Source organism: Plectropomus leopardus, chromosome 4 (genome assembly GCF_026936395.1).
Source record: "Plectropomus leopardus strain MGB_pleo_1.0 chromosome 4, ASM2693639v1, whole genome shotgun sequence".
Taxonomy (NCBI): Eukaryota; Metazoa; Chordata; class Actinopteri; order Perciformes; family Serranidae; genus Plectropomus; species Plectropomus leopardus.
In genome coordinates this window covers 31,927,400-31,953,232 of record NC_142179.1, presented here as the reverse complement: position 1 = coordinate 31,953,232, position 25,833 = coordinate 31,927,400, and positions in this window count along the sequence as shown.

The window sequence follows — 25,833 nt, the reverse complement described above, 5'->3', positions numbered from 1 at the left end:
CCCTGAACGCAAAAATAGATTTAAAAATAGGATAATTAAGGTAAATATACAACTCACACATCCTCTCCTGGAGAGGGGATACTTTAATGTAAGGAACAAGGTGACGGTTTCCAAAGCATATTTCTGTTTTGTAACTCACTGAAGAATTCTCCTGGAAAGACGATAAAAAAAGGAAAAAAAATGTTGTTTGCTCACATTCACACAGAAGCACCTGTGCTCTATAGGACTGGAACAATTTCTTCAGTAATGTGCGTCTATGGCAGGGTTGAGCTCATTACTGTCATTGCTGCTTTTTCTCCGAACTCGATCAAGCACCCACTGATCGCCTTTCAAAATCCGACAGCGTTGCTAGAAACAAACTGCAAAGTAATTCAGCCCAAAGAAAACACATTTGTGACTACCTTCTTAAATTTTAGCAGTAACATAGTATGTGTGAATGTTATTTCTAAAAATGTGAAAAAACAAAAGAATGCTAAATTGTTGTTAACTTCTTGCTCTGGTATCATACCCCTCAGTCTTACCCATGTGTGCTGCGCAACTGGTAACCATATACCTTTTTACTGTTACACAGCAGCCCAGCTTCTTTATACTCTTCAAGCACTTTTGTCCCTCCTGGTTTTGTCTGAAGGATCTGTTTCAAGCTCAACAGATTATGACAACACTGAATTAAAGTGTCACTCATCACAATATATACATCTAACAAGGCTGAACATTCTGGCTTGGATTCAGGTCTGTGTCTATCAACAGTCACATTAAATTGGTTGTGTCTGGATCCACAAGGAACCTTTTCTGAGTTAGATAAGAATCTGTACAATACGATTGATTCTGCAACCCAATGTCCAAACACATCACACTGTGGCCTCATACAACCCTTGTTATCTAACAAATTAGCGCTGCAGACATGGTGCTGCGACAATATGTGCTTAACATAACTTTATGAATAAAGTTACATACGTAATTTCAGTTGTATAGGTTAAGGAAAATAAATATTTGGGCATCATGAGTACGGCAAGTTAAGTTAGGTTTTAAAGTGACATGGTGACAGCTTACCTTAAAATAACTCATAGTAATTTACTTGGTTTCACACATCCCTGAATGCAAATTTGCAAAACCTGGAATAGCAAAGAAAGGACCCACCTTACTCTCCTTATGAGTGGCTGGCACTTGTTACCTTCATTAATTGGATTGGTTAGGTTTAGGCAAGAGGAGTAAATGTGAGGGTAAGGATGTCATAGTAAACCAATCAGAGGTGTAAATTTGCTTCCCGAACATGGTCCTGAACACTGGTTTCCTGGGATTAAGCACTGTGTTTGTTTGACCCATCCACCAACCTCACCTGTCATGTTACGCAGACTTCTCTTTTTTACCCCAATCAGCACACTGGTGAGGTGACTGCAGCCTTATCAATTACATTAGCTATATACAAATTCTGGTGCATTATTTCTTGTAGGTCTTCTTATGAACAGTGCATGAGAAAAAGTCATACAACCAAGACGTAAATGAAACAAACTACTTTCAGACATCATCATCATATCAGAATGGTAATAGTTAGAATGAGGATAGTGAATGATAATGGAGGTGATGATTGAGATGTGGCTAAATTGCAGAAGATATGATCTCATTTTAAACATAGCTGCAGATCAAATCTAGAAATCAACACCGGCCCATGCAAGAACTCTTCTTAAATCCTTTTTCAGAGAAAAGAGAGAATTTTTTATTTTATTTATTTATTTATTTTTTTGCTTTGATCATTTATGATTCTGGTTCAAACGACAGACAGAAAACTGCGCCCCATTTCAGATACCAGTTGTGTTTTTTAAACAACCATCTCTTTAGGTGTCACGCTATCCACCATACCCTGCATCTCACAATGACACAGTTAGTACATGATGATAATAAGCTAATGTTTCCCTTTATGGGCACCTGTGTACCAACAGTGTTAACTGTCCACTGCCAACATTTTTATATCATAGACTCTCAAAGACCCCACAAAGACGCTTCCATTAGGGAGATCTGTATGTGCAGTAAAAGGACATTGTGTAGCATGGAGCTGGTATTCACTGCATGTGAGTCAAGCAGGTTGGCAGTAGCACTGAACAATCTAGGCAGCGAGCGCTGCTATTGAGGATAGAATGTATCAGTCGCCATTCATACTGCTTAAAGGAAGATTCACTTGGCCACAGTACTTGAAAGATATTGTACAGGGTAAAAGATTGTAACATTTTCACCTCAAACACAAACAGTTAGCTCCATAATTAACCATAGCTGAGTGGCTGTGGGGGGACTATTGTATGTATGTATGTGTACCAGTGCATTGTGCATTGAACTCACAGGGTAGAATATACAAGATGTAATGTAATTTAACAATTCCATACAGCACAGTTGGTAGAATAAATTGTTGGCATTGAAGGTTTCTGCAAAACACGTTGCACAAGCGGCTGTTTTTCAAGAGTGTTCAGGGCTATTCCAGCCATCTTTGTGGCAACCATATCGAGTTTGCTAGGTCAAAACATGTTTACCTAACCATTGCCAGGTATTGTTTTGTGCCTAAACCTAACTGAAGTGTGTTCACAAACAAGTGTTTCAATGCATCATCTCCATAGTTTATGCAAATGTACAATGCCAATATTTAGTCTGGTAATTGGGTTGGTTTTACAACATGTAATCTAAAAGAAACACTTTTAAGAGTATACTTTATAGAGTTGAAACAGTTTGTTAAAAGTTTAACTGAAAAAAGTTTTGTTAAAAGAGTTTTGTTTTTTTTCTATCTTGTCAACATAGTAAATGGGAACTCAGATGCTGGCAACCAAGATCAGAAACAAATTGGCGGAAATGTGAATACAGTTAATATAAATGAATATAGGCAGCATATTTATTGGAAGACCACTGAAACAAATGTCAAATATATATGCAGATCAGGCCAGGCGGCAGGCTCGTCAAACAGCATCTGACACTTCACACCCACTTCACTCTGAATTTGAATGCCTCCTTCAGGCAGGTGCTGCCGAGTTCTGCGGCCCACCAACAATTTGTTTAGAAGGTGTTTCTTTCCATCTGTGCCTTGAACTCTTGATTGATTTTGGACTCTTGACTTATTCTACCTACATGTTTTATTGCCTAACACATGTAGGCGTCTGTGCCTACTTAATTATTCTGTTTTATTTTTCTACAGATTTCCAAGCCTCTTTTATTACTGAAGACAACAAGAATGTCAGGATCTGTTTTCTGTGATCTGGTACAACAGTAAAATAAACTTTACCCTTATTTATCACCTTGATTTAAGTCCAGGATATATGTCAAAAATCATTTCTACATGGGAAATGTCAGTAATAAATGCATTCATGCTCAGTCTCCAGAGCAAAGGCAGCATCTTATTTTCCTCTCTGTCAAAACAGTCTGCAGTGTGTCCAGAGTTCACCAGTAACATGACTAAATCTAATCAGAAATGACATGTTACTCCTGTTTTAGCTTCTCTGCATTGGTTGTCCTTAAAATTCAGAACACATTTGAAGACTCCTTTAATCACCTACAAGTTCTTAATATGACATGGCACTTTCTTATATAACTGGCTTGTCTACTACTTTATGACTGTGCAGCTTAGACCCCCCCCAAACCATCCATAATTTCAAACCAAAAGCTCCAGTTATCTGTCGGCTCAGCCCATACTGTTGAATTATAAAAAGAGGTGTTGGAATATATTTGTTCTTACTGGCTTTTTCAAGTTAAATATTATTATTTTTGCTTCTTGACTCTGATTAAGTTTTCTTTTTTTTTACCATGTCCTATTTCAGCTCTTTCTTACTCCAAATTTGTCAAATACTAGCCCATTCTCATTCTGAGGTCATTAAATACCATCGCTTTTGCATTGATTTTAAGATCCTGACATAAACAGCCAACTTTTGCGTCCACATGATTCGCCACTGGACAGTGTCAGCTGAGAATGCAGCCACCTAAACCTAAACAGTGTTATTTTATGCTGCCAGTCAGTACTTGGTGCAGCAGCATGATACACGGACGGGTGGCGTCAGGTAAGAAGGTGGCTGGACTCAACCTGTTGTGTCTGCATGACACACTTCTGGATGGTTTCAGATTGAAACGCTGCCAATTACAACATAATTTAAGAAGCATAAAGGTCCTTATATGGCGGGCAGAAGGGCCAGTGGATTGGTCCAACAAACCCTGGACTTAAATGCAGGAGTTTGTTGTATTGCTTCCTGTCTGAATGTGATGTTTTTTTTCCACACCTTACCTCTTGCCCCTTTTACCTAAACCTAACCATCCATGCCAGCAGGTGTGTTTGTTGAAATCCCGCCCTTGGTTGCCATATGCTGTTGCTGTCAAAACATAACCACGTGCAGCATAATCCCTCGTATGTGAAGAGCAGATGCAGTAGGATACCGGGAGCATAGTCTGTAGATGTTAAAGTCCACTGTGAAGTGGCAACATGTTGCAAATAGCGTCATTGTCAGTGATGTCAGTGTCAGATCTTGATGCGAAGGGGCACCCAGCACAGTTTTTTAGAGACAGCGGGCAGGAATCCAACTCATCAAATACTGGCATGTTGTCAGTGGATGATGGCATCAGACTTGCGTGCACCAAAGCATCTTTCATGGTGGTATGATACAACCAGAGGCAATTTGTAATGTTACCAGCAAATACCACAGTATAAAAAGCAAGAATTTCCCTATAAGGAGGGTCAGTGGGGTAGAGGATGGGTCAAACAAAGTCCAGAATTTCACCTGGAAGTCCGCTGTTTATTTCCTGAGGAAATTTTAAGCTAAACCATGATGTTTTTGTTTCCCAGACTATGAGGCTGAATTTGACGAGTTAGAATGGAAAGGTGTTGCCTTTTTTGATTATCCTCTCTATTGATTTGATTGGTCTGTTAAGTGGATTTTCAATATCTCATTTGTGTCTTTTACTTTACTTTTCAAACAACTGTGTTTTCTATGTCCACTCTCTCAAACACACAGCTTCTCTTCTCTCTCAAACACACAGCACACTGCTTTGTCTGTCTGTTGGCCATACAGTGAAGAAAACGCAGGCAGAAGTCTATACACTTTCCATGGTATATATCAAGTTTTGAAAGCCAGATGCAAAGCAATGTTCTTGGTTCTTGGTCTTGCTGATACCTGAATTTCTGATCATTTCCAGCAAACAGAAGTATGAGTATTGTTTTCTCTAGAAACAACATTTAGGCAGCCTTGGGACATTGAAACCCATCAAATCCTCAGCAAATTGCATATTAATGATAATAATGATATGAACAATGTGAGAACATTCATGCATTGTGGAATCGCTTCAGTGCTTCCCATACACACCCAGGGCAGTATTGATGAATTATACAAGACCTCGAAGGCAGTCGCTAGACTGGAAATTTCAGCTTGTCCTGTAAAATCCCCCTAAAGTTGCAGCTTGAATAGCAGTGTAGATTATGTTGTGGGTGTCTTTGGGTTGGAGCAATACTGTAGCACACTGATGAAATGTCATGTCCAAACCCTGGATGTCAGATTGATCTATAAACATGTGTGTTGCTTTACAGCTGAAATCCATGATTACCATAAATCTAACTAATGGCTTCCTGGTCGAGGATTCTCCAGTCCTTCAGTTTACTTGTGAATCTTTGCATTGGACATACAAACAAATTTAGTTCTACTGCTTACACTGTTTACCATATGTGGTAGTGCCAAATGAACTTTAAACATTACCTCCTACACAAAACAGATTTATATTTTTATGTCATTCCGCCACCCAGTTTAAGCTTTATTACTCTGTTAAAAAGGTGTTTGTGGTGGTTATCAGGGTTATAGATGTAGTTTAGAAGGCTCCAGCTTCACCCACCAGCATGTTTAGAGTGCCGTTATTGGCTATTATATGCTTATGTTTCTTGTTATGACATATATTTCAGCTGGGCTTGTCAATAGGAGTCTTAAGGGGGAGATGGAAGGCATGACATTCAGGCGAGATGGCAGACCACTACAGACAACAACCTAACTTGTAAATTAGCAACACATTGCAGCATTCCAGCAGCACGTGGGTGTTTTCAGGCAAAACCCTACCCTAATCATGACCAAGTGTTAACCACAGCATTGTTAAAATGTAAAGAAAGAGCAAGTGAACACATTATCGAACATACTGTTGGCTTTATCACATTGTGACCTCCAGCATGTACTGGGATGGTTTGCAGCCAAGTGTGAAGCAGTCAGGATGAGATTCAATACCTCCAAGGCTGAGGTTATGGTTGCCAGCCAGAAAATGGAGGATTGCTCTCTCTGGGGTAGGACACAGTTTGTGCCTCAGGCAAACGAGTTCAGGTACCTTGGGGTCTTGTTCACGAGTGAGGGTAAAATGGAATAGGAGACGAACAGGCGATTTGGCGCAGCATCTGCAGTGATTTGGGAACTGCACTACACCATCGAAGTGAAAAGAGAGCTTAGCCAGAAGCAAGCTCTTGATTTATAGATCCATCCATGTCCCAACCCTCACTTACAGTCATGAGCTTTGGGTAGTGACTGAAAGAGTGAAATCAAAGATAGAAGTGGCCGTAATGACTTTCCTTAGCAGTGTGCCTGAGCTCAGCCTTAGAGATAAGATAAGGATGTTCAGACATCTGGAGGGACCTCAGAGTAGAGCTGCTGCCCTTTCACGTTGAAAGGGGTCATTTAAGACGGTTTGGGCACCTTTTTTAGAGATCCTCTTAAGCACCTACCGTTAAAGGTTTTCCAGGCACACTCAACTGGTAGGAGGCCCCAAGGCAGACCCAGAACAAACTGGAGGGATTATATATCTAACCTGGTCCAGGAACGCCTCAGGTTTTCTCAAGAGGAGCTGGATATCACTGCTGGGGAAAGGGATGTCTGGAGTACTTTGCTCAGCCTGCTGCACCCGCGACCAGGCCCCAGATAAGTGGACAGGATGGAGGAAAATACTGTGTTCGGTGTAGCAGGAGCTTTCTAACCTATTTTTGATAATGCTGACAACCGCTGTTTTAATGGAGTCATAACATTTGAAAAAGTTGGTCTTGCAAGTGAAGAGCAGTGAGAATTGCTGAGTGTAAAGTGTAAAGTGTAAAAAGCATATTCATGTTTAGTGGTTTATTCATGCTAGCGCCTTGCATTAACATAAGCTAATTAGCACAAAACATAGTACAAAAGTACAGTTGAAGCTTATAGGAAAGTCATTTATTTTGAAGGAACTTGGTCATGAAGTATTTTAAAAACTGACATCTTGAGCTGATGATGGTGCAAGATGAAAAGTCAGGGGATCGCCCAAGTCACATCATCTGTAAATCATGACTGTGTGTAGTACATTTTGTGCCAATCCATATAATAGTTTTTGAGATATTTCACAGGATAAGTGAAAATGCTGCTGGGGCTGCCTGAGGAAAAGTCAGGGGATCACCAAAGTAATTAGGGTTCATCCTTCGGGAAACATTAAAGTCTGTACAAAATTTAATGGCAATCCCTCCATTTTTGGTGGAGCTGCTGCCATCCCAAGAGTCATGCAAGATGTGTGGAAAAAAAAAAAGAATTTCAGACCTAATAATAAAAGAATGTCAGTTTTATGCCATCTCCTCTAATTGTTCTTATTCGCATTTTTCTGAAACGGCATCAAAGTGAGACTTCTTTAATCTTGTGTCACTTCTTTCAGAAAATGATTATTCCAAGGCTTAGTGCTTTATTGCTCCCTCCCCTTCGTCTTGCAGGTATTTATTCCTCATCTTCTCTTTTTCTTCATCCCTCCATCTTTTACTTAATCAGGCCTACACCGGAATTAATTAATTATTTGTCCACACAAACAAACAATCCGATTAATCTGTATTTGGCGAAGACTGGTGCTCCACAGCTCCATTACAAGCCCGGGAGCCTCTCGAGAGGCGCACCGAGACCTTGCAGAAATATAATAATGGTTGAAGATAATACCAGCCGGGCCCTGGGAGAGACGTGTTTGTTCCGCTGTTATTAGCCCTCCAAAATAAGACGAAGGTGAGGGTTATTTTTTGTCCCTGCGAAGAGAAGAAGACAGTGATTATGATGGAGAGGGCGTAAAGAGGCCACAGAAGAGAAATTCGACGCTGTTAAAAAAGTGATGGAATAATCTCGCTTCTTGGTCTTCTTCATCCTCATCTTCCCACTCACAGCTGCCTCTGCTGCAGGAACAGAACATGTTGTGCTGAAAAGTGACATTTCGAATTCCATCTTGACTGACGCGACAACAGCAAAGCGTAGTTAACTTTATGAACATGAAGACAACTCTGGAAAGGCTATGAATTATTATTATTATTATATTTTTATTACCTTTTTTTTTTTTTTTAAATCACTGCGCTTACATTCCTACCCTCTTTACATTTTCTTTCTCCTCTCCACCTTCGTCACCACCATTTATCATTTTCTGCTCCACTATTCCTTTACATTTCCAGGTCTTCTCCCCTCTTTTTGTCACCATCAATCTACCTCGCCCTGGTCCCATGCTTTCCCTCACCTTATCATATCCTCTTCCTCCATTAACACTACTTCATTCTCGACTTTCCTATCATCACCTCCACTCCTGCCATGATAGAAATCACTACTCTGCTCTCACTCCTACTTAACCATTCCTCTTTCAATTTGTCCTACCCTTCTTCTCATCTCCCATCACTGCCATCGACCCCTGGCTGCATTCCTTGTCTTCATCATCCTCATCATCAACCTCATCATCTCCCCCACAGTCCCCAAGGCGCAGTATTTGTATGTGTTGGATGTACTGTACTCTATAAAAGCTGTATGCTAATGCAGCAGCGGGCTGCGGAGCATTACGGCGAGTGGACCAATTTCAGGAGTGCTTGGCCACGTTTTATTACAGCTCATAAGCCCAAGGTCAGCTGCGTAAGATGAAGAGGCAAGAGCGTCCCGTGCGGCGCTCGCATCATTTATCACCCCGCTGCGGTCTGCTCTGACTCTCTCCTGTTTCCTCTCTCTCATGTTCAAGCACAGTCCACATGCTGTTCTCCACCTATTCTGTAATTTATGTCTCTCTCTTTTTATCACCTCCCCAGCTTCTCTCAACATCTCTCTTTATCTTTAGATCTTTCTCTCATGTTTCTGTTAGTTATAATTTTCCTCCTCAATCACCTCTGTTACCCTCTCTTTCCACCCTCCTTCCTTTTTGTGCAAAAAACACATCTTGTGCAGTTACACACTTCCACTCCTGTCATTTTTTAATTAGCTTACTTGTTGACTTCTTTCGCATCATTTTCTTTTATCAGAAAATGGATCACAAAACCATTTTATGACAGGTCAACAAGTGTGTTGTACTCATGTGTTTCACTACCAAGTTTTAATGGCAATGTTTTGTAAGCCACATAGAAGTATATGAACACCAAAGGATTAACTGATCACCATTCATGCCTCATTTCCACAAAGCTCTATGTACATATTCGAGCCAACTGGAAGTCCATTCATTCCCACGAGAACCTCCTGGAACTCTCTTTGTGAAAGTGTCCTTACATTTTTTTCTTTTATCACTCTAAAATTTGCATCAAATATATTTTTTTGTGGCAAAGTTTGGACAGACTGTAAGCCCTGTGCCACAGGAGGTTAGCTTAAAAAATAATTAGTCAACAGATTGATGAATGTAACACAGCATTTATACATTTTTGACTTTTCTGCTATTTCTGCAGCGGTGTTTCATCTGTAGGCTAAAGAGATGCATTTCCTTATGTTTAACACAAGGAACTTCATATACAATCTGAAAATATGGACAATAAACAGAACTGTGTGAAAATGAGGTGCCAAGCTGTTCAGACCCTCAGCAAAGGTGTAAACTGCTGCTGATAAATGAGAAAGCATATGTGCGATTTAAACGCATATAAAGTCTAAATACACTATCACATTTGTTTCTCAGCTATTACAGTTGTGAGCTGGATCTTCTTGTTTTTCCTCTCTGGACTCTTCAGTGACTTGAATTAACCTGCACCAGTAAGCATCTTGCAGGCTTAAGATAATACAATCAGTCATGGTTAATTTATTATGTGGATTTCAGCTAAAGTCTAAGAAATTTTAGATTTTTTTTTGCAAGGTATAGAATATTTTATATAGTAATAATGAGTCCAAATGCATTTGTATGTTGTTGTAGTCATGATTTGTTATTCTACATTTTCAGTTCCTTTTAAAAAAGGGATTCAATTTTTATGGTTATTGAGACATTTATTGCATTTATATGAGGAAAGCATTATCTTAATGATACCAGATACCAGTTTTTGGTGAAAAAGTCTACTCTAAAGTCCTATAAAGAGTTTATTAGCAAGCAGATTTGAGCTTAGACTCACACTTTATGATGATTTATTGTGCAGGCCAACTGTATGTGCAGAATGTTTTTTTTTTCTTTTTATGACCCTGGATTTGTAGCTACAATTTAACTCTTTGCTGGAACCTGATGGCAAGCCAGTCCCATTGATGAAACCTCCTGAGAGAAACCCAAAAGTAGCGTGGCCAGCTGCTTTAGATTGATTCTACGGAATTTGAATATTTAATTTAACAAACTTTCAGGTAAATGTCTTGCACTCGTTACTAATTTCTTGCTCATCTTGGGGTCATTTCAGTTTTTTTTGTTGCTCATTGCTTTCTTCCCATCTTCCCACCTGTCCCTCACTAGTCCTGCAGTCTACTCACCTGTTCTCACTCTCCCAATTAGTGTCTGCCTACTTAAACCTGCCCATTTCCTTTGTTCTCTTTAGAGTTCTACTATTTGCTTTTCTATGCTTGTTTCCAGTGTGAAACTCCTGTGTGTTGATTTATTCAGTAAAAAACACGGCTGCAATCGGACACATACATATCTTTGAATAATACAAAGGATGTTCTGGTAGAAGTGTGTTGTCTCTTTCTTCGTTCAGACTGTAACTACTGGCTCCCTCCTACTCGCTCTCTCTTTCTGTGATAAATCTATGTAGGGCATCCAAACACCTTTCATATTTTGCGCTCAATTTGTTTGTCTCTCCTCCCTAATTTACCCCCATTCTTCTTCTCTCTGCCTCTTTCCCTCTCTGTCTCTGCAGGAGGTAGTTAGTTTGATGCAGCTCCTCTGCAGCCACATTACAAGATGGAGAACACACAGTGTGGTTTTACTCCGAGAAGAGGAGAGGGGTGTGTGTCTGTGTGAGGTTTTTTTTTCTTGTTGGTCACATCAGAGGGTCGGTGTGTCCTCAGAAGTGGGAATGTACAAGAAGATTGTATCTTCACATGTGTATATATAAAGGGATTATGTGTATACATATGTGTGTTGCACAAACTGTGTGTGTAAGTGAGAAAAAAATCCTTTCTTGTGACTGCTATGATGTAAAGAATATGTGGTGTATGTGTATGTGTGTGTGCATGTCATTTCATTGGTCTACCACTTTTCAGAAGTGAAACTGAGAAAGCTTGACATTGAATGTGCGACAGATAGGGTGAGAGAAATAGAAAGAGAGGCATGAGAAAAAAAGGGAGAGGGTGCTAGAAGGAGGAAGAGAGTGCTGACACGTTGGTTGGCCAGGTGCCATTTATTTTTTATTTTTTTTCAGGAGGTCGTTTGGAAGCTCATCTGCTAAATGGGTGCTTCGATTCTTCAGCTCCAGCCGTCTCATAATTATTATTATTGTCACGGCTAAAGCTCAGGCATAATAGCTTGTAGCCTCTGCTGCTAAATGACTTAACACAGGGTGAGAACATTTCCTGGTGCGACCCCCCCAAGCCTTGTCACCTCTGTTTAGGTGCTCTTCTCAGACTACGCCCACACTATGCAAAATCTGAAAATGCTGTTGTTCGAATTGTGTCCAGATTGTGGTTTTTAGTTAGTTTTGCAAAGAAATTAGACCATGCTGATGCCTTAACAATAGATAAATGCTAAATCTCTTCTCTGTCCCATTTAGGTTGGCAAACTATGTGAGTTACAGACAAAAAGTGAGAAAGGGGTAGGGATATACAGTATAACTTTCATATCTATCTACTACTTTTTGGACACTGTACTTTTACTTACTTTGTTTATAATATGTTTTATTTTTTGTTGTGGTAGATGTTCCAGGTGCAAATGCATGTTAGTGCATGCAAGTCGTGTGTGTGTTTCCCAAGTCCCACTGTGCTCATATGGCTGTTATTGCTGATATCAGGCATGGATGTATTAAAAGACCTGAATACAGCATTCACAGCGAGGCCCCATTCATTTCTATAAAGGTTGCTCAGTGACACATGAAACAAAAAATCGCTCTATTTCTGTCGTATGATATTACCCAGATCCTCCATATATTTTGTCCCATAGAGCCTGCACACTAGAGAATTACAGTGGCTGAACCACAGACTATAATGATGCCAAGACAGCAGACGACGCCTATTTATTCGAGTTGCTCACCTGGCACATACCTCAAAAATGTTTTCTTGCTTTCGGTTATACAGGGGAGTTTCACAATAGAAAGGTTCATAATTGACCTTGTTTGTAGTTGGAGCTGTATTGTCAACAGTTTTTACATATGCCTTTTTTATAATGGTTTTCCACAGGAAAATGCTTTCTGAGCTGCAGGGGATGTTTTGCTGCTATACTGCCACTGGGAAAAAATTGCTCCAAGGCTGAGCAGCTTTCCTGAGGGCCTGGGCTAAGTGTAGCCGGCGGGCAATAAAAGGTATTCGCTTCCACCTTTAAGAGTCGAATCTAACTTGATATTGACATACAAAATCATTAATTACTTCTTGATAATTTGCACAATTTGCAACTTATGGAATGCTGTTGTAAGCCTGTTGGCCATTTTAGCAAGCACACTTTCTGCTTGCAAATCTGCCAACATTATTTCCTGTTTTGCCTTCTGGTGAAATCCACTCGGACCAAATCATCAGTCGCACTTTCTTCTCCTCGGCATCATCATCATCATCATCATCATCATCATCATCATCATCATCATCATCACCATTACAAATCTTTTCTTCAACCATTCCTTTAAATTTCTTCGCCCCTGCCCTATTCTTTGTCATCATCAGTGTGACATGCCTAATGATATTCCTTCGTCTTATCATCTCCTCTTCCACCACTGCGATTTAGTTGTTCTCGTTTTTATACTATACTTTCAAGTTTCATTGCCAGACAACTGAACAAGAATAAAAAAGCAATCTGATCTGAGCTCTCGCTCTCTCTCTTTTTTTTTCTTTTTTTTAACATTTACACCGAAACTAAGACGATTTCAGGTTGATCCACTCTAGAGACAGTTTTGAAAAGTTTTTGGGTGATAAAAATGTCAAGGAAGTGGGAATTCAGACCAAAAACAGGCTGGTGTTTTAAATACATGCAAATGGCTGCATTGGTGGAGTTTGATCCGATAAAATTAATGTACAGATCCATGAGTTTGAAGACTTATCAGACACCAAACATCTGTGCAGAGGTTTATAACTACTTTGCGGCAGGATTTGATACTTCTGTGAGTTTGACAATGGGGTTATCTTTTGTTGAAACATTTGCCAGGTGAACTGTGGGAATATGTCATTCATGTTACAAAGTAATTTACCTGGAATGTACATCTGATTTTATAACTCCAGGCCTTGTGGAACGTTACATTGTGTTGCTGCAAAAGTTGACCTTGTTTGTTGAACAACTTTGAGATTTTTTTTTTTTTTTTTTTGGCCAGAGCCCTCCACATTGGCAGTGACCTTAATAAATGAATGTACCACCTAACACCCTCAGCTCCCTGGCTGTGAGAATGGAGAGCCTTGCTGTTCTGACCAGCTCTCACACCACAGGAGATATATTCTCTATCTCCTAGTCTGGACCCACTCGCGCAGTCTCACACACACAGCCACAAACATCACCTCCTCACAAACACCTACAGATCCACTTCAAACGCATACAGCCTCACTAATGTGCTTCTTAGATCTAGACTCCCCCTCCCCATGTCACCACCCCTGGCAATGCCCAGTCTTGTTATCTCTCCATGTACCTCACCCTGTCTTCTCCCTCCTCCTCCTCCCTCTTTTACAGCACCCCTCAGAGACTGGAGCTTTCGTTTGATGGCACAGCGTGGGACCAACCGCACCAGAGCACCGGGGCTCATACCGATGAAGCCAGCCTATCTAGGCCACAGTAAGCACACACTCTCATCAAGTGCTCTCTAATTAGAATTCACTGATACTGTAGTTTTCTAGGCGAGGGGAGAGAGGAGCTCGAAGGAAAGTCTTCTATAGATAGAACGAGAAGAATGTCTAATTAAGGGCTTATTCTTCTCCGAGTCTGATTGCATTGCATCCGTCTCTCCCCCTCATTCTCTCCAATTATGAAACCCGTGCTGGCCTTTCTTCAGTCCACGTGGGCTAGGGGTTTTATCTTGCCAGCACCGGGGTGTGAGGAGACTGACAACAACACTGGTGGAAGATCTTCAGGGCCAAATGCGTGGGCAGGTGAGAGGAGCATGTGCGTGTGTGTGTGCGTGTGTGTGTATGTGTCCGTGAGAAAGTCAGAGAGAAAGAGAATAAATGAGCGAGGCTGCATGTGTTGTGATTGTTCCTAAAGAGTTTGATTTTGCATTCAACTTGTAATGAGTTTACATGTTTAGAAGTATCAGTATTCAGAATCAGTTACTGCAACCATAGCAACCAGCTTGCACAACTAACAACCAGCTTACATCAGCATGGCAACAACCACAGATATGACCTTGATGAAAAAAAAAGGGCGAACATTATCAAGACATCACCCTCTAATAACTGTGAACTAGCTAACAAAAACTCAACATGCTCTACAACTTGACACCAGTTAACACGCTCACCAACCGCAGACAAAAATCCCAAAACTTTGCAACTAGCCAATAACAAGCCATTACTTTGCAAAACAGTTATTGAATACAACTATGTCTAACAACATGAACCCAAAATAATTAACTCTTTAAGACCGAAGCAAATTAGCTTAATTTCTTTCAAAATGTAAGAAGCAGTCAAAGAGCAGCTTAAGTACAAAATGACGCAAAAATTAACAAGAAATTACTGAGAGAAGTGCAAGAAAATTAGCTGAAATTATTTTATTAAGGTCTCATACATATTTGGCGAAAAAATCTCATAGTACAAACTGATAGCACATACTTTATTGGTTTCATGTTACTTGCCTTTCCCGTAGACCAACAAGATCCCAGACTAGACCCCAACCATTTATGTTGCTGTTGGTAATGTTGGTCTGTACACACACCATCATGTGCAACACAGCACATATTAGCAATTTTTGACAGTTGCACATTCACTTACGAGGAATGTAAGCACCTCTCGAAAACCCCCAAATTTAATCTCTAAATCTGCAAAATCAACACCATGGATACATGAATCAAATTCAGCACATGCAATGCAGCAAAAATAATCAAGACTCTTCATGTTTTCTACCACTTCGACATTTAGTCATTCGCCGTGTCATCGGCCAGCACTCTATAAAAGTGGCTTCCACTTTTATCAATTCAAGAGCACTCTCTTTGTTCGTGTGCTGTCATATCATTGCAATGGAATTGGTCCACGCTCTGATGAACATCCAAATTGTCGTCAGTTTATAGAGAAGATGTGAACACAAGAGAGGCCAGCCAGGTAGCAGTCAGTCAATAATGAGGGGGATCTATTTGATGTGTTACTCAAATGTTAATTAATATCATATAATAAGTTCATTCATCATTCAACTGTTTTTGATTTTAGGTATTTCAATTTTCAGAGGTTTTTAAAATGTGTAAATTTATTCGGAATTGAAATGAAGGCTGTTGAGTTCAGTCAGGAAGACGACACTCTCTTCTTGCTCATCCACTACTTTATCCATTTCTCCCCAGAGCCATGCTTCTCTCTTTTACTTTAAAGTTCAAGTGGCAGCTCTCTCCTGGTTCACACCTTCCAGTCAAGTAAGCTTAAAATGACTACTCTTCATTTCTTACTCAGAAGCCAATCACTAACGAGCCCACTCATTATAAGCCCCGATATCTGCTCCTGTGGCATGCTGCGTCCAACTCCTCACACTGATGTCAAGACTCTATACAAAATGAATGCATGTTCCATAAAAAGGGCTGAACGATAAACACTTACTTTGTGTTTTATCATCAGTGCTTCATACAACAGGTAGAGCAAATGTCCTGTAGTGCATGTATGCACTCCCGCTGTGAGATGGTGGTAACCAGCGAGTCATCATGGTCCCAACAGCATTCAATTTTCCATTCCTACTTATTTCTACTTAATGTGAATGTTGAGCTATGCATTTTGTCAGAATCAGGTAAAGGCCGTGAATAATTTGACAGTCCATTACATCCAGAGTAGGGTCCAATCATTGAAATTGAATTCCTTGTAGCCAGATTTTTTATTTTTTTACTTAGACTGTTGAATACTGGGATTTTTAGATGATAGCGGTGTAGCTCTTAAGAAGGCAAAGTCTGTCACCACTCTCGCATAGACTGAAATATCTAAAAAAAATTTTTTGTTTGTTTATTTGTTAGCCCTTTACAGCCCTTCGTGGTCCCTAAAGGACATAGCCTAATGACTTTGATCCGATGACTTTTCATCAAAGACAACATAATGTAACCATGACGTTCATATCAGTGGTTTTGACAGAAATGTCTCAAAAACTAAAGGCATTTTAGGACCAGTGGCCTTTCATGGTTCTAAGAAACCAGTTCTACAAACCCACCTTTATGTGGGGTCCATAACGCAAGAATTCGGAATTATCGTAGTTTAAATGGGCTTTTTTAGCTCCTTTTTCGGAGTAGGTACTCTCCTAGCACAAGAGCAACCACAAGTGACAAAAGTGTAGTGATTGGACCAGATATAGGTTAGTTTACCATAGCCAATGCAGCGCCATCAACTGTCATTTAAAAAAAAGTTAGCTGTGTAAACAAGGAAACAAAACAAAAGACAAACACCTGCTTGTAACCAATTGTTTTTGAAGACATCATGGACAAATAGACAAACAGGGAAGTCCAGGCTTTACTGAGCATATATGCAACAATGGTGCTATTTTGACTCATCAAGTGAAAGTGGCATTGCTATACTAACGGCTGGCCAGCATACATCACTTCAGCATTCATATTGGTGGTGTGAATGCAATCAGAGAGAAAGCCTTTGAAGGCATGTAATTGGCATGGGAATGAAGGCATGGGGAGCTCCCCAGTGGGGAGTTCCTCTCAGAGAGTCCCCAGAACTGTTTTGTCTGGAAACACCTTATCAGATGGATCAAGTTATAGATGAACTGTAATAATGCTGGTGATCCTTTGACATCTAACATAGCATCAACTTCTATTTTTAATTTGTCCAATACTTTGGTTTATGACCGAACTAAATAGATTTCCATCAGCAACCGCTGCATGTGTGTCCTTAAGGCTATTGTATATTCTGGGGAAAAAAAAAACCTTTTCCCTTTTCCAAATCGCAATGATGTTACCACAATTTACAAGTTAATGCAACAGCCAAATGCAGCTGTCGATGTTTTATCAAGGACAAAAGAAATTAGAACACATCTATCTCATCCTCACAAACATCCACCGCTTTTAGAATTGAGTTTGTAATCCTGGTGTAAAATGCTCTAAATGCCCTGGCTCCACAGTGTATATCAGGCATGCTCTCAATTTACAAACCCAGCAGATCTCTCAGGTCTCCAGGCGTCTACTGTACCTCCTTCATATCCCTGGAGCTTACTCCAAATCTGGCGAGAATGTATTCCACATGTATGCACCTTGAAGCACAGAGTAGCTGACCCTGCTGATTTAAGACATACACCTACGAATTGTTAATTTAAAAACACCCTCAGGACCTTTTTATCCATTTAAGCATCCTCATAAACTATTTATGTCTGTCTTAATTAAAATTCCTATGTATCTATTTTCATACTCTTCTGTTTTTTAGTGCCTGTTCTTTTCTCTCCTTTTCTTATTGATTTCATTTGTTCTGTTTTTTAATGCTTTGCTATTTTCCTTTGAATGTTTTATGACCCTGTTAAGCACTTTGAACTGCAGTTGTATAAATTGGTGTTACACAAATAAATTTTACTTGAACTTGAACTAAGTGTGCCCATGAAATGCATTTATTGCAGAAGTAAAACTGGATGAACTTTTAGATCAACATCCCGAGGCCGTGTCTTCCAGTCACTTTTCATGCCCACATTATGGCGTACCATTCACCTCTGAGGCTGAATTTGGTTAGAGAGAGAGTGGATGTCAACAAGGTGAAGTGCAACATCAGTAAACAACACTAAAAAGTAAAGAGGTGATTTAACAAGTAGCTTGATTAGATGCATTCATTCCCAAGGTCAGACTCAGGAGCGGCATTAAACAGGTGGAACACTGAGTGCCAGCAGTGGCCTTAATGCTAAACCAAAAGCAACTTAGAAAAATGTTACTGCAGTATACCTGAACCTGGATGAGTATTAAATAATGTCAGAAAATGTTGACAAATAGGCCCTTTTTGGATTTAAATCTAAATGGTTACAAGTCAGCTCCTAAAGTATCCTTGATAACAACAATCACACCTCTAGTCTTTGTGACTGTACTTGGCTATGCAGACTTTGAATTGGAACAATACTTGTGACTAAAAAACATGGATTGAGGGAGGCCATCGTTCTGACAGCTGGTCGGTTTGTCCACCAGTTTAGTTGTTAATGCTGAAACATCTCACTATCTATTGGATGGATTGCCACAAAATTTTATATAAACATTCATGATCCTCAGATGATGAACACCACTGTCTCTGGTGATCAACTGGTTAAACTTTTACCTTGTCCAGTTCTTTTCTTGATCAAACCCTGGAAAAAATGTTGCAAAAACTCTAAACTGAGATGGTGTACATGTTAAGTATTGTACCTAACAACCATCAGTTTCTTAAAATTGTAAATATGACTTTAACATGTATAGCTAAAAGCACTGGTGTGCCTAAGTGCAGCCTCACACTCAATCACGTAGCTGCAGTCTCTGAAAGTTGTTTCAAAAAGTTCTTGAACCTACGCAGCCAAGTTGTTTGGTCCCACCGTCTAGTACGACCCATTCTAAATTAACAAATAGCAGGAGATCAACATGTCCTTATACCTACAGGACAGAATAGGTTGTACATGCCTTTTAACTGTTGCAGTTTTAAACACTTGATTTACATTGTGAAATGGTCACAGCTGCACCAAAACTACATTGTTTGGTTTTGGTAACCAAGCCACTTAATTATGTCCAGAAAAAAAGATCATAGTTTGGATTAATATAAATACTTTTGTTACTAACAAATTGTAATGTGCCATGACATATGATATAAGTCATATGAGATACTAATTTATTCAGTTAAAATACCTCGGCATTGAATTTTGACTTCACATAGGACACAAACACCTGTCTCCAGGGTGAAAGTCCTAATTTTTTTCATTCATTCACCAAACTGACCTTCTCTCTGAGTAGATTTGACACTCTTTATGCAATTTCACCTGACTTACCCCTTTGCTGCCATTATAATTACTAGTGCCACTAGAAGTTACCACCTAATATATGTCAATATGGGTTATAATAAGCTGCTTGAACAAAAAATGTATTTGGTTGTTTTTGTGGAGGACAATCTCTGTTGTTTGGTTAGTATTTGAGTGTATTTATTATCGACTCTGTACTGAAATAAAGCTTTAATCTGCAATCTGATGAAGAGACAAATCCTGCAATTGCTTAAGTGCCATCAAATGTGAATCCAAATTTGTGGATTAGTAGTCCCCTGCCTCTACACGCAAATGAGCTTCATGTCATTGTTGTGCTAATAGTTATGATTATCAAGAAAACATGTCTCTATCAGCATAAATACATCCTCGGTGCCAATCTGCATCTAGAAATTCAGTCTCCAGTCCGCATTATTATGACTGTGATCCGACTCTCTTTTTGTGGCTTTGGGAAAGACCCATTCATGTCCACAAATTTAGAGCTGAACTAAGATCATAGGAATATCAGTTATATGAATTCCTTTTAAGGGTGGCTTTGTGTTATAAATTCAGCAGCTCTTATCTGTGTAAGGAGCTTTATTTCTTTAGTAATCATTCTATTAATACGTGATTACACTGTATCCCCTGGAGTTTTCATTGTAAAAAGGCTGATAGTCTTTTAATTAGACCTAAAGGGGATTGGAGCAGTGCTTTTACATATTCTACTAGTGCAATGAATTATACAACACTGCTGTATGGACCCACATTATGTAACCATGTGCCAATTATTCCGGTCTTTATCTGAGCTGTGAACTCACAGCCTTGGCTTTCTCACACAATATCAGGGGCAAAAAAACAAGAGTGTACATCTGGCCGCAGTGAGAATACAAAAGCGCTCTCCACTTGACAGGCTCATCACACAGTAGTCAATAGCACCGGGCCTAGGTCACTGTAAACCAGCAGGTCATCGTTGTAGAAGGCTTTCTGTCATGAATGCTGGACCTATGATTATTTTATATTTTATCTATAGGTGTACTCTTTCTGTTGTAACCACTGCTGCCAACCTGACTGGCTTTGGCATAGGCAATGCTGGAGCAATGCTGTTGTCTTGGTAACAAAGCCTAATGACAAGATATGATATGATCCTCCGATTTAGAACAAAGCAGCAGTCTGCTGCTGGGCACTGTGTGAGACTGTAGGTAGACAAGGCCTAGTTTTTGTGTGTGTGTGTGTGTGTGTGTATGTGTGCGGCGTGTGTGTTTATGCATTGTACTGAACTGTGTAATGTTCTACCACCTTCATAATGAAGACCAAGTGCACCCACAATATTGCAGAAATGTCCTTCAAGTGAGAATATATTATAATGCTGTTTATTATGACAGATGTATTTTAGCCTTACAAAAATTAGAAAAAAAGAAAAAAAAATAAGGGAAAAAATACAATTAAAAGGTTAATTCAAGTTGAAAAAAATGTCATAATACGGTGTCACAAAATACATTACTCCTTTGTTATAAATGACTGGAGGAGATGACAGGAAATTGTGTGTGTGTGTGTGTGTGTGTGTGTGTGTGTGTGTGTGTGTGTGAGTGAGTGAGAGAGACACAACAAAAGCCTCCAGTCAGACTAGAACCGGAGATGTTCAGTTCATGATCATTGTCTTAACCCCAGAGGTCCGCTCCACATCCAGACTGTATTATCCAACTTGCAAAACTTGACTTGGGTGATAAATGGCTGCCAAAAATTAATCAGCAGATCCCCTCAGAGTAAGTCTAACTTTCTGTAACTGTTAAAACTATATTAGATCTCTCATTCAGTGCATATGGTGGGTGATGTTTCATCCTTACAGTTCAGAGGGATTAGTCTTCTGGCAATTAGAGATGCAATAGCGTTTAATTTATAGTGCTGGAGATTAGTTTCAACACCGATTCTAAATATTGTTGTAAGTGGAAATGGGTTCACAAGGATCCCAAACACCTTTTAGAGAGTGTCTACGGGCAATTTTTCAGGTACGACTGATTTAAACCATACCTTCAAGTCCTCCCAACGCTCAGCTTTCACATGAGTAACGTTGTTCCAGTTCACCTTTACCATTAGCTACGGAAGTGGTTCCAAACCTTAGTCCTTACGTAACCCCGTTTCTATCGTTGAGTAAACTGATGACCTCTGACTAAATGATGTATTTTGTGGATATTTCATATCCATTTTATTCAATGCATAACAATACAAAACATCTGTACAAATGACCCAAATAGGGAATTACACAAAGTTTGTATCAAACAAGCGATTTGAATTCATTTTGAGCAAATTATTTTCACGTATAGCAGATGAGATACTGATATTTTAGAAACTTTTTATACTATCTGTTTTTTGTTTGATTTTTCTTTATTTTTCCACAGTCTTACATAACAGGCTTCTTTTTTTGTTGTTGACAAAGTCAGTGTTTTCTTCTCTTTGGCTCTCGGCCATTGTTTTATTAGCTCTTTGGTTGTTTTAACTGCAACTGTTGTTTTAACTTTCTAATGCAAGACAAGGCTATAAGTGGAAAGTGAAGACTGTAAATATTGTGTTCAGCTCTATCACTTTCACCTTATCTTGTGTTAAGTTTATGTCTTGAATAATACAGTAAACTTTTTAAAATAACAATGCCATTTAGTTTTCTTCACAGAATTAATTTATATCCTGAGATAGAGGCCCACTGTATATATATATATATATATATATATATATATATATATATATATATATATATATATATATATATATATTTACAGATACAAAAACTGTACTCAAGTCCAACTTTATAAGTTGACTCAGGCATGGATCAGCATACCATGTTCAGTCTAATCAAACAAACTTTGGGGTCAAGTGTACTCGGATCCCGGCCTAGGTCTCTGATGGCAGAGCCCCTTAGTATGCCTGTTGAGTACTCGCAGGGTAGAGGACATGACCAAAAAGTTTGGATAAGGGACTCTTCACCTAGCCCACAGGGGCCTTACACCAGAATATATCTTGACTAACTTTTCTTTAGAAAAACTTTAAGCAGTAGAAGTCCATGAAGCAAAAAATGAGTGAGGAGTGAACCCAAATTTTATGTATCCTGATCCATCCCACTGACATTTAATAGCAAGTAGAGCAATCAGGGAATGACATTTTCATTCAAATCTTTGTGTCCGCAACATTTCCATTAGGGTTATAGTAAGAATGTTGTCCATTGACTTCTTTCATGGATGAGGGAACTGAACTAGATTTGTTTTAACAATCTGGTTATTAGCAGATTTTCTGTTTTGCTTCTGAACCAGATCATTTAATTTCAACCTTTGAATCCTCAATGTGCTAAAACTCTCTTGTACATTCAACAAAGTTCCTCTGAAGTGCAGTGAAAAAGACAAAATGTTCACACTTTCTCAAAGGAAGCAAACATCTTGGTGAAGTCATCCATCCAATCCGAAACAGGGTCACTTGCTGCATCACTTACAGGGTCAGCAGAGTCATCATCATGTGACAGGAAGCCACGGTGAAGTCATTACCGGCAGTGATGGAACAATGAGGGCACAGTTGGCCTGAAAGCACCACGTCTGAAATAGCACACATCCTGTCAGCCCCCCTCCCAATATCTCCCTAAACTCTCCAACCTCTTTCCCTGCCTCAGCCATTACTGTGCACCTCCATTCAGGACCACAACCACTGCTTTTTTTATTTATTTATTTTCTCCTCCACACTATCCGAACCAGTGGCTGCAGAAAATAACAGGTTGCAAGGCGGCAAGCAAATGGAGACAATCTCAGCCTCGGAGTGTTTGTCTCTGCAAAGCGGCGGGACGAGTGGAAAGGTGAAAGAGAGGGGTCAGCACTGCAATCACTGAGGCTGCCTTTGACATCGGGGGGGCTGGCAAACAGCACACTCACCTCATCCCCTTATACAACCTTTGTCTCCTTCACTCAGTCTGCTATAAAAATAATGAGGCGCACAGAAAATAACACATTTAAATGCACACAGAAAAATGAACGATTGACACAAGTCTGCATTTCTCCAATGCCTCTTTTGTGCTGGCTCTGCCTTGTTATGGATGTAGCCCGCTGTAAACAAAGTCTGGAAGAACTGCCGGGGAGTGGAGACAGGCAGCAGGCCTTAATGAAGACCCGAAGAGCAGAAGGTGTGGCCCCGGTCTCGACAGAGGTTTCTTCTCCGCCAACAAGGCCCCGGGAGTTAATACGATCCGGCAGAGGCAGACGGTGCTCATTCCCCGTCTTCGCTCCCTCCAGCGACTTAATTTATGCAGCATCTTGCAGTGCCGCTGAGCTTGAATAGCAGCCGCGACAAGAATTTGAATTTGGGAGTTGGGGGGTTTTAGTTTTCAGAGTTGGAAATCATGGTTGCGCGTGAGTGTGTGCAGGGCTCCGCGTGTGTGCCGAGGGGCTCTGCTCCAGTAAATACAGACTGAGGACTTCAATTTGTGGCGCTGTGACATGTGCCTATTCCCTGATCTCGTCACTAGAGATGGGACTTAATTTCTGCGGATGTTTGGGAGGTGGGGAGATGCTGACGTCTCTCACCTCAGAGGCTTTAACCGACACCCCGGAGAAATAAGGGCAACTGCCTGTGTTATACATTTCAACTTTTGCTCTCTGCTCACTCCTCTCCATCTTGCAGATGAGAACCGCTCAGTATAGCCCTGTATCATCCTCCTCCTCTCTTTCTGCCTTCTTATCTTATTTCTCCCTCTCCTCGGGAAGCAATTTGAAGCAAAAGATGCTTGGTTAAGGGCTACGATGGCTCAGTCTGCTTTGATATGCTGCTTTGCCTTATGAGCTGTCAAGACATGCGGACAGGAATGGGATGGGATGGGAGGAGGAGCGGGGAAGGGGGAGTAGGCGACGTGGGGGAAGAGGGAAGGAGCTCAGCCGTGATTTGGGAAAAGGATATGGGGAAAAGAGAAAAGCTGAGCTAAGTGGCATCCTTCCAAGCGAGTCCACGTTGAGATACACTAATTAACGTAGCCATAATTAGAGTAAGGCCTGACACACACAGAAAAAGGCTCCCGATCCCTCTTTTTCCACCAACCCTCCATCCCCCATATCCACTTAGGGTATATTTGTGCTCATCCGTGTCTTCCTGCTATGCTGGTACCTTCATTGGCTTTAAAAAAATTTTTAAAAATCAGCAGAAATCCTCTGCACTAGTTTTATTTGACTGGAGGTATAAACTGATAGAAGGAAGAAAATCACACCTTAACTAGGCCAGAGGATATTCTTCCTAGCCAACTCTTCCCCAGTTTCCCATTACTCATCTGCATTCTCTGAGCTTAGATTGTTTTCATGTAAAGAATCGCCACAATTTCATACTTGACTAATGATAGCCAAGATAACTCTACGAGCTGCGCTGCCTGAGGAGGACAAAGCTAAGGTGAATAATGTTATTCCACTGTCACTTCTGCTCGGATGTAATCATCAATCACATTGCCTCATAAACATTATGTGTTCACACAAAAGATGTGATGCGTTTGTCCTAAATTAGATTGTGCCTCTCCGTCATTTATCAAGTCTTTCTCATATATAAAGGCCACTGTACATAGCGACATGCAGCAGAAGGGGCTTGGAGCTCGGCGGAGTCAAAATGTCCCACAGCTATGTCCTTCCTTGAATTACATTTCTGGAGACGTGGTGGGGGAGGGTAAAAAAATGGCATTGAGTTTCAAAGGACCGAGCGTTTGTTTAAATGAATTCCCAGCTCCTCTCATGTTGAGAGGGCGAGCATCAAAGCGTGGTGGCATTGACAGTGAGATAATGTTGGTGTGTATTTCTGGTGAGTGTGCTTTCATGTTTGTGTGCTATTGTACGGGCGCACGTGGCTGTGCGGCAGCAGAGGACCTCAGATGAACAGAGCTTGAAATGATTAGGGTCAAGGCCAGAGGGGTGGCAACCCCAACGCCAAACCACAGTCAGAAGGCAGTTTGCTTTTTTGTATCATGGATGGATTACTGAACAGGCCTATTGGGTGATTTCTTGGTAGAAAGTTAATTAAATGACAACAAAACATCACAAGGTAAAGCAAAACAACCACCTTCACACAAAATGCCCACAAAGAAATACAAAACAACCACAAAGAGACACAAAATGACTACAAAGACACATGAAACAACCATAAAGAGACAAAACAACTGCAGAGATGCAAAAAACTAAAAGACGCTCAAAACAATCACAGATTGTGATGACCAGAAAGAGGCAAAAAAACAACAGCAAAAAGACACAAAAAAATAATAAAGAGATGCAAAACAACCACCGTGACATTCAAGATGACCACAAAGACAATCAAAGGGACTACAAAAAGATGCAAAACAACCATAAAGAGACACAAAATAACCACGAAGAGACACAAAATAACCACGAAGAGACACAAAATAACCACAAAAAGAATGAAATGAACTGCAAAGAGATTCAAAATGACCACAAAGACAGGCATAACAAT